At 52.0% G+C, this 7,460-nt stretch overlaps 1 pseudogene; it reads left to right on the top strand.

The window, feature by feature from the left end:
- Positions 1 to 847: 847 nt before the first annotated feature.
- On the top strand, positions 848 to 6,955 carry LOC100980910 (putative spermatogenesis-associated protein 31C2; annotated as a pseudogene).
- Positions 6,956 to 7,460: the final 505 nt, after the last annotated feature.

Here is a 7,460-nt window from a genome sequence, read left to right as displayed (position 1 = left end):
ATTTAAAAAAATCTTAATTGTATGTGGGTAGGTCCCTTTGATTGAAAGTGAGATAGAAGGCTGGGCGCAGTGGCTCACGCCTGTAATCCCAGCACTTTGGGAGGCCAAGGCGGGCGGATCACGAGGTCAGGAGATCAAGACCATCCTGGCTAACACGGGGAAAACCCACCTCTACTAAAAATACAAAAAGAAATTAGTCATGCGTGGTGGCGGCGGATGCTTGTAGTCCCAGCTACTCAGAAGGCTGAGACAGGAGAATGGCTTGAACCCGGGATGCGGAGCTTGCAGTGAGCCGAGATCAGGCCACTGCACTCCAGCCTGGGCGACAGAGAGAGACTCCATCTCAAAAAAAAAAAAAAAAAAAGGAAAGTGAGATAGAAATAATTTTTTAAAACTTACTATTCAAAATTTGCGAAACTAAATAAGAGTAAAAGAACTTTACATTTTGTCCCTGGATTGATATAAGACAAAAACATTGTGTGGGAAAGCTGGGGTTGAGGACAAATGAGATTCTGAGAATAAAAATCGCTGGTACATAGCCAAAATTTCAGAGTCAACTTCAGATTTTCAAAGGCCATAAAATAGGTAACCTCAAGCCACCGACTCCAACAGATAAAAGGAACCAGATAATATGTGTTCCAGGGAGAAAGAATAGAAAATTGGCTGAGTTCTATCACTGACAAAACTTAGCGAGAAGGAGGGATCTGGAAGGTGGGAGGGTGGAGGGATCCCCGGCTTGGGAGGTGGGGAGGGGCTGTGCTTCAGCCTCCCCCTCCTACTGCCCCTCCCCAACAAAGGAGCCCTTTGTGATGTGAAGGCCCAGCTCTGTGATGCAGGCCTGGGCCCCAGTCCCTAGTCTCCGCGGGGATGCCCAGAGCTCAGTTGCTTGAAAGCAATGCACCTATTCACATGGAGAATCTTCCCTTTCCTCTAAAATTACTTAGTCCCTCATCGCTAAACACCCCCAGCTCCACACCATGGGTGTTGGATATCTTCCTCACCTTGGTGTTTGCCCTGGGGTTCTTCTTCCTATTACTCCCCTACTTATCTTACCTCCGTTGTGACGACCCACCCTCACCATCGCCTAGGAAGAGAAAGGTAAGGAGCCCTCAGTCCAGACCCACAGAGCTTGATTCTCTCCTTTCTTTTTATTATTAGTTCCACTTTTCCAAATCCAGTGGAGGGACTTCTGCTATGGGAAGTCTCAGGAGAGACCAGAACATCATGCTTCCAGGGAGAGGCAGGGCAGCAGGGGTTGGTAGGGGTAGATTGTGTACAGGGATTTCCATCCCAAGCCCTCAGTCCGTCTGTTGGGGAGCGCAGGAGGCGTGAAGGCAAAATCAAACCCGTGGTGGGCTCAGCGGCCAGGAATGGTCATGAGACGGGGGAGGTCTGTGGTCATGAGACAGGGGAGGTATCTATCCGAGGCCAGGCCCTAAGCCCTGGCTCATGAGCCCCTTCCTGGGGCAGGTGGCTCGGTGCCCAGCCTCCTCTGTGTGGGGTGATATGGGGCCTGTGCTGGGCCCCCGAGGGCCTCCCACTGGGGCCTGGCATCTCCTCTTGTCTCCTGGGAAGCAGAATCCTACCTGACAGCTCAGTGGTGCCTGCGGGCCTGAGCCTGGGTGTTCCAGGAGCAGAGGAACAGGGACTGATGGAGTCCATGGTGGACCTCATATTGAAAATCCCTGTGTGTGTGTGTGTGTGTGTGTGTGTGTGTGTGTGTTATTTGTATTTATTTTATTTTATTTTATTTTTTGAGATGGAGTCTCGCTCTGTTGCGCAGGCTGCAGTGAAATGGAGCGATATCGGCTCACTGCAACCTTTGCTTCCAGAGTTCAAGCTATTCTCCTGTCTTAGCGTCCTGAGTAGCTGGGGATTACAGGCGCCCGCCACCACACCTGGCTAGTTTTTGTATTTTTAGTAGAGACAGGGTTCCACCATGGCCAGGCTGGTCTCAAACTCCTGACCTCAGGTGATCCACCCACCTCGGCCTCACAAAGTGCTCGGATTATAGGAATGAGCCACCGCGCCCAGCCCCCCTTCCTGTTTTTCTAAGAAGAAAAGCAGTTTATCATCCATTTAAACATGAATGGGAGGAAGCACACAGAGCTCCCTGAGCAAGACAGAGAGAGCCATGCGGTTCATGAGTGCAGAGTGCTGCGGCTGGGCTGGGGGTGGAGAGGGAGAGCCAGTCCTAGCTCCTCGCCATTTCTTGTCTCCCAGTGTCATCTTGTCTCCCAGTGTCATCTTGTCTCCCCGCGTCATCGTGTCTCCCAGTGTCCAGTAGGGCAGAGGGGGATGCCCAGAGGCAGGATGAAAAACCACAGTCTGAGAGGTAAGGCTCTGCCAGGGCACACTAGAGTTAATTTGATCTCGTCTGTCCCTGAGGGAACTGACTCTGAAGAAGTCAGTTGAAGAAGCCTGAGGTGGGGTCTCCTAGGAAGGAAATCAGAACCCCGGCTCCTTCTCAGATTCCATGCCGGAATGAAGCCATGGTGGGCCAGGGACTGAGCGTTACCCAGCAGGGGGCAGTGTGTGTGTCCTGGGGAGACCAATGCCTGCCTGGATGCGGAGGGGGGTGAGGGGGCCTCCTGCTCCCTGGGAACAGCTGTTCAACTCTGCTAAGGCTGATTCCTCTTTGAGACCACCCCAGTCCTTTCTCCCCACAGGGCAGTTGTGAGGACTGTGGGGGTGGGGGGCCTGTTTGTGGAAGCCCTTTGTGAATGACAAAGCCCTGTCCTCCATGCCTTGCTTTACCATTGGGGCCATGTGGCTTTGGACACAGATGGGTGGGTTCCAGGGTCTAATTCCCCATGGTCTTCCCTAAAGAAACATACACTCAGCCTCCTGTGAGATCCCAGGCCCCTCCCTCACTGCCCTAACCCGGTCTGATTTCCAGCTTGTAGAGAGTGCCTGAGAGGCCTGGAGGAGACTTGGGACCTGCTTTCACAACTGCAGAGGTGAGGCACTTCCCCTTCCCTGCATCCTTCCTACCAGGGCTGGGATGCGACCTCAGGGCCATAGGCAGCCTGGAGCTGACCTGGGATGGGGAGACCAGGGGGACAGAGGATGAGAGTAAAGGCCTGGGGCAAGGGGTAGCAGGAGAATTGGGCAGTCAGGGTGTGGGGTGGTGGAGGGGCTGTGGCCCAAGCGCCCACTCTGCCCTCCGAACCCACCTGCTCCTGGCTGCAGCTTGTGCCTCCTGTCTCCTGCAGCCTCCTGGGGCCACACCTTGAAAAAGGTGACTTTGGTCAGCTCTCCGGTCCAGACTCCCCAAGTGAGGTGGGCAAAAGAGCACCTGATGGAACCTCCCGGTCCTCTCATGAGCCTATGGAAGATGCTGCTCCCATTCTCTCCCTGTTAGCTTCCCCGGATCCTCGAACCAAGCATCCTCAGGATCTGGCCTCCACCCCACCACCAGGCCCAATGACCACCTCAGTCTCCTCCCTAAGTGCCTCCCAGCCACCAGAACCTTCCCTTCTCCTAGAACATCCCTCACCCGAGCCACCTGCACTTTTCCCTCACCCACCACGCACTCCTGATCCTCTGGCCTGCTCTCTGCCTCCTCCAAAAGGCTTCACTGCTCCTCCCCTGTGGGACTCCACTCTGATAACTCCATCTAACTGTGACTCAGTGGCACTTCCACTGGGCACTGTCCCTCAAAGCTTGCCTCCACATGAGGATTTGGCAGCTTCTGTCCCAGCCATCTCAGGTCTTGGCGGCTCAAATAGTCAAGTTTCTGCCTTCTCCTGGTGGCAGGAGACTACCAGAACCTGGTGCGTCTTCAATTCATCAGTCCAGCAAGATCATCTTTCCCACCACCCACCAGAGACCTGTCAGATGGAAGCTGGTAGACCATTTTTGCTCAGCTCTGATGGCCAGGATGTCATGGGGATACAAGTCACAGAAATCAACATTTGAGAGGAAAAAGAAAATGATGGACGATTTCCAAAACAGCCCACAAGAGCACTTGAATTCTTTGGGGAATTTGGTTAAATCATTGGATGCTGAGCAGGACACCACAACTCCAAAACCCTTCTGGAACATGGGAGAGAACTCAAAATAGCTTCCCAGTCCTCAGAAGCTCTCAGATCCTAGGCTCTTGCAGGAAAGTTTTCAGAAGAATTATAGCCAGCTTTTCTGGGGCCTCCCCTCTCTGCACAGTGAATCTCTGGTGGCTAATGCCTGGGTCACTGACTGGTCTTACATCCTTACATCAATGAAATGTCCAGTGTCTGCCCAATTCAAAGGGAGACTACAATGTCCCCACTGCTTTTCCAGGCCCAGCCCCTGTCCCATCTGGGGCCTGAGTCCCAACCCTTTATTTCATCCACACCCCAATTCCGGCCCACACCTATGGCTCAGGCCCATCTTCAATCCTCTTTCCCAGTCCTATCTCCTGCTTTTCCATCCCCGATGAAGAACACTGGAGTAGCTTGCCCTGCATCGCAGAATAAAGTGCAAGCTCTCTCCCTACCTGAAACTCAGCACCCTGAATGGCCTTTGTTGAGGAAACAAGTAGAAGGTGGGTTGGCTTTACCCCCTAGGGTCCAAAAATCTCAGGACATCTTTAGTGTCTCCACTCCTAACCTTCCCCAGGAAAGGGGACACCCATTCTGCCTGAGAACTTTCCAGTCAGTCCTGAACTCCGGAGCAACCTATTGAAAAGTGGTTCATTCAACACCAAGGCAAGATTCAAGAGTCTCTGGATCTGATGCAGCTTTGGGATGAATCGCCAGGGACAAGTCAGGCCAAGGGCAAACCCAGGTCCTGGCAGTCCTCCATGTCCACAGGTGAAAGCAGGAAGGAGGCACAGAAGCTGAAGTTCCAGCTAGAGAGGGACCTGTGCCCACATCTGGGGCAAATTCTGGGTGAGGCCCTGCAAAATCTATCCAGGGGCATAGAAAGCTTCCCAGGGAAGACTCTGGGGGTGACCTCTGAGGAGTCAGAAAGGAACTTGAGGAAGCCCTTGAGGAGTGACTCGGAAGGGATTTATTAAGACTCACAGACAGGAATCATATAGAAAACATCCTGAAAGCCCACATGGGTAAGAAGTTGGGCCAGACCAATGAGGGCTTGATCCCCGTGAGTATGCATTGATCCTGGCTTGCTGTCAACCAGGCTCTTCCCATGTCCAACACCCACATGAAAACCAGCAATCTAGCACCCCCAAAAAGTGGGAAAGCCTGTGTGAACACAGCCCAGGTGCTTTCCTTCCTTGAGCCGTGTACTCAACAGATGCTGGGAGCCCACATTTTGAGGTTTTGGGCCAAACACAGGTGGGGTCTACCCCTCAGGGTCCTCAAGCCCGTTCAGTGCTTTAAACTGGTTTCATCCTTGTGCAATACACAGCTTGCCAGTCCCTCCTCAGCCACCTGTGAATCTGGGGCTGGCTCAAAAGTTGAGGTGGCCACGTTCCTTAGAAAGCCACCAATGGCAAGTCTGAGAAAGCAGGTGCTGACCAAAGCATCTGTTCACATGCCAGAGAGGCTTCAGGCCTCCTCACCTGCATGTAAGCAGTTCCAGAGGGCCCCACGAGGGATCCCATCTTGGAATGATCATGGGTCCTTGAAGGCTTCTACAGCTGGACAGGAGGGCAGGTGGCCATCTAAGCCCCTCACATACAGCCTCACAGGCAGCACCCAGCAGAGCAGGAGCTTAGGAGCCCAATCTTCAAGGGCGGGAGAGACCAGGGAGGCAGTGCCACAACCCAGAGTCCCCTTGGCAACCTGTATGTTGGCAAACCTCCAAGCCACAAGTGAGGATGTGCGTGGTTTCGAGGCTCCAGGGGCCAGCAAAAGCTCTCTCCTCCCTAGAATGTCTGTCTCCCAAGATCCAAGAAAGCTGTGTCTTAGGGAGGAGGTTGCTAGTGAATTTGAGCCTGGAATGGCCACGAAGTCAGAGACCCAGCATCAAGTTTCTGCCGCTGTTGTGCTCCTTCCAGATGGGCAAGCAACTGTTGTGCCCCATGCTTCAGAGAATTTGGCTTCTCAAGTGCCCCAGAGCCATCTCCAGAGCCTGCCTACTGGGAACATGCGGGCTTCCCAGGAGCTACGTGACCTCATGGCAGCCAGAAGGAGCAACCTGGGGCACAAGGAGCCCAGGAACCCAAACTGTCAAGGTTCATGCCAGAGCCAAAGGCTGATGTTTCCCCCTACTCACAAGAGGGAGAACCCTAGGAAGCCCAACTTAGAAAAACATGAAGAAATGTTTCAAGGATTGAGGACTCCTCAACTTACCCCGGGCAGGAAGACAGAAGACACCCATCAGAATGAAGGCGTCCAGCTACTGCCATCAAAGAAACAGCCTCCTTCAATAAGCCACTTTGGAGAAAACATCAAGCAATTTTTTCAGAGGTTTTTATCAGAGAAAAAAAGCAAGCCAGCACCAGTCACTGCCGAGAGCCAAAAGCCAGTAAAAAACTAAACATGCATGTACAGCAGCAGTGCTGAAGCTCAGCAGCTCATGACAGCAGTTGGACAGATACTGGAGGAGAAAATACCACTTTGCCATGTGCGCCATGCCTTGAAGGTAAATCAGCACCAACAGCAGTTTCAAGCCCCAGTCTGTGGATTTCCCTGCAACCACAGGCACCCCTTCTACTCAGAACACAGCAGAATGCTGAGCTATGCAGCCAGCAGTCAGCAAGCCACCCTCAAGAGCCAGAGTTGTCCCATCAGAGACAGAGAAATTGATCAACAGACCTTGAAAAGTGTCCAGTGCAACAATGAGGGCCTTCACTGTCCCTCTTTCTGTCAGCATTTTAATCACAACTGTTTAACAAGTCTCTACAATGGTCCAAACTTTCCCTCATCTTCCTGTCTTCTTCCAAGTCCTTCAAACTCTCCACCCTCTGGCTGTTAACCACTTCTGAACCTGCTTTTATATTTTCAGCTTTCTCACAGCCTGGCAATGTAGAAGGGAAAAAAAAGGCTATTTTCAGAGCAAACTTCAAGAAGACTTCAGATATTTGTATTAAAAAGAAGACCAGTGTTAATAGAGAACACGGTGGGGAAAAGTCATTGAAGGCATTTCATAGCTTCACTTCGCAGTACTAATTTTCTGTATGATCATAACAAAAGGGATTTAGTTGGCTAGGCTAACTAACTCAGGAAGCCTCCCCATCATACCAGAAGGACAAGCAGCAATAAAATGTTTCATATGGCAGGAGTAGGAGCAAGACAGAGAGGAAAGAGATATCATACCCTGTTATACAACCAGATCTCATGAGAACTCAGTATCACAAGGTCAGCATCAAGAAGAAGGTGCTTAACCATTGGTGAATGATCCACCACCCCACTCACCTCCAACCCCAACTGTTTCCAGGCAGAAAACTGATGCAGAGGCAGAGCCTCTTGGAATACCTCTACTAGGGCAGTGCAGAAGGAACATATGGGCTTGAAGGCCCCATGCAGCAGGCCATCATCCTAGAGACCCCAGATTCATAGACCCACCAACAA

This window comes from Pan paniscus, chromosome 11, assembly GCF_029289425.2.
Source record: "Pan paniscus chromosome 11, NHGRI_mPanPan1-v2.0_pri, whole genome shotgun sequence".
NCBI classification, from domain to species: Eukaryota; Metazoa; Chordata; class Mammalia; order Primates; family Hominidae; genus Pan; species Pan paniscus.
Note: the sequence above shows the minus strand (reverse complement) of the source record. Positions and strands in the feature narration are given on the sequence as shown.